This window comes from Hydra vulgaris, chromosome 04, assembly GCF_038396675.1.
Source record: "Hydra vulgaris chromosome 04, alternate assembly HydraT2T_AEP".
Classification (NCBI taxonomy): Eukaryota; Metazoa; Cnidaria; class Hydrozoa; order Anthoathecata; family Hydridae; genus Hydra; species Hydra vulgaris.
Window position 1 is genome coordinate 30,708,926 of NC_088923.1, and position 2,632 is coordinate 30,711,557.

Genomic DNA, 2,632 nt, shown 5'->3' on the forward strand with positions numbered 1-2,632 from the left:
TATTTAACGCACGCATATGGGGTCGTCCATAAAGTACGTACGCTTTTTATCGTCCACCCCCCCTCCCCATATTTTGCAATACGCTTTCGTCCACCCCCACATTTTGCAATACGCTTTTTTGAGTACCCTCCACCTCCCATAAAGTACCTACGCTTTTAACCTATTTATCTAACATTTTATGATATTTTTTTAATTTAGTGTCTCCTTTCTTTATTAATTGACCCACTGCCCTCCCATCTCATACACGCTGTTTGCAGACCCTAAAAACGTACTGAAAATAAACAAAACAAAAAATTACGTGTAATATAATACTATAAGTGATATACAATTGAAATTTACATGTTTATTATTTTATATTAATTATTTGATAAAAATAGTGTATATAAATTTGATAATTAATAACTTTAAGTTTCAACAAATTAGAATCATCAGTACAACATATTCAATCCAAAAAAACATCAAGACCGTTTATAAGTGCGATTTGTACCAACAAGAAGAGCCAGTGCGATTGTACCACTAAGAAGAACCAGGTAGACATCAAACAAAGTACCATTTACATTTTGATATTCATTATTGTTTTCACCACAGTTATCACATTGTTTTCACCACAGTTATCATTGCCCGTTTCAACAATCTAGACAATACATCATATAACTAATATATACATTGTAACTAATTTTCTTTATTTACTAATTCATTTATACTTATAACTATTATCTATTATAAATTACTTTAAAATTACGCATTTATAAATGTTGTTGTAGAAAAAAGTAGCAATGAATACATTATTATTTATAAATAACAATTATGAGATTATTACCTTTTTTTCACCCAAGCTATCTGCATGATGCACAACATCGTTTATATTTCCAGTCAAACTTTACTGCTTATAATACAACTTAAAAAAGATTTATGCAAACTAATACATATGTAAATGTTACCTGCATGTTAGTAACATTTATATAGAACAAGACAGCAACAAATATAGTATTACTTGTAAATTGTAATTAAAAAAAAAAAAACTTACTTCTTTGTCTGAGCTGTCTGCATAATGTACAACATTATTAATATTGCCAGTCAAACCTGCCTGGTGATAGTGCAGTAATTTAAATAAAATGATAAAGTTAACATAAAAGAACTTATGCACACACTATTAAATTCAAAAATTTATTATATTTTTACTTTACTATTTAAAACATAACAAATATATAAAATATGTAATTTATTAAGTACAGTAATGTAAAAACATAATAAATATTAAAGTGGTTGGCATTAATTAACTTCCTTAATTTTTAAAACATTACCGAAGTTTTCCTTCTCCAACTAAGTTGTTCTTGGAGCATCCTCACAAGTTAAATTCCAAAGATTACGCTTATATTTTTTTTGGTTAATTCAAACTTAATTCACCCATTCTATTTAGACAGCTTTGAACTATTTAAAAAAATATTAAATGCATATAAAAATTGACAATGTTATAAATGATAAAAATGATGAACAACATTATTTATATCGCCAGTCAAACCGGTTGGCTTATAATATAGAAATTTAAATAAAGTAATAAAATAAATATAAAGAATTTATACACAAACTATTACACTATTTACATATTCTAATAGTTCTGCTATTTAATAGAAAAGAAAAATAACATGATAAACATTATTTAATAGAAAAGAAAAATAACATGATAAATTTCGCAACTAATAGTTCTGCTATTTAATAGAAAAGAAAAATAACATGATAAATTTCGCAACTAATAGTTCTGCTATTTAATAGAAAAGAAAAATAACATGATAAATTTCGCAACTAATAGTTCTGCTATTTAATAGAAAAGAAAAATAACATGATAAATTTCGCAACTAATAGTTCTGCTATTTAATAGAAAAGAAAAATAACATGATAAATTTCGCAACTAATAGTTCTGCTATTTAATAGAAAAGAAAAATAACATGATAAATTTCGCAACTAATAGTTCTGCTATTTAATAGAAAAGAAAAATAACATGATAAATTTCGCAACTAATAGTTCTGCTATTTAATAGAAAAGAAAAATAACATGATAAATTTCGCAACTAATAGTTCTGCTATTTAATAGAAAAGAAAAATAACATGATAAATTTCGCAACTAATAGTTCTGCTATTTAATAGAAAAGAAAAATAACATGATAAATTTCGCAACTAATAGTTCTGCTATTTAATAGAAAAGAAAAATAACATGATAAATTTCGCAACTAATAGTTCTGCTATTTAATAGAAAAGAAAAATAACATGATAAATTTCGCAACTAATAGTTCTGCTATTTAATAGAAAAGAAAAATAACATGATAAATTTCGCAACTAGATCTAGTCGCTAACTAAATGCCGATTTGAATGGTCGCGTCCAAAAAAAGACAAAAACAACTTAACAGAAATAAAATTGAATAAAAAATTTATCATAAAATAAAGTTTTTTAATACTTAATAAACATTTACCATACAATAAAGTCTTTTAATTTCAAACATTTTTATGCAAACTAAAGCTATTAAAAAAAAATTAATAAAGATAGTACTAGTTATCTTTTGTACATTAGTTATTTAATCTTTTCCAATACACTGCTTATCTAAGCTCATCTAATATATTAGATAAGTTTTATAACA

At 25.0% G+C, this 2,632-nt stretch overlaps 1 long non-coding RNA gene across 1 annotated transcript; it reads right to left on the reverse strand.

Moving 5' to 3' along the window:
* Window positions 1-306: 306 nt before the first annotated feature.
* LOC136079059 (uncharacterized) lies at window positions 307-1,460 on the reverse strand. Its single transcript, XR_010637909.1, has 4 exons — window positions 1,305-1,460; window positions 1,028-1,087; window positions 821-898; window positions 307-634 (listed from the first exon to the last, which is right to left on the reverse strand). It is a non-coding gene; the product is annotated as an uncharacterized LOC136079059 (long non-coding RNA).
* Between the last annotated feature and the right edge of the window lie 1,172 nt (window positions 1,461-2,632).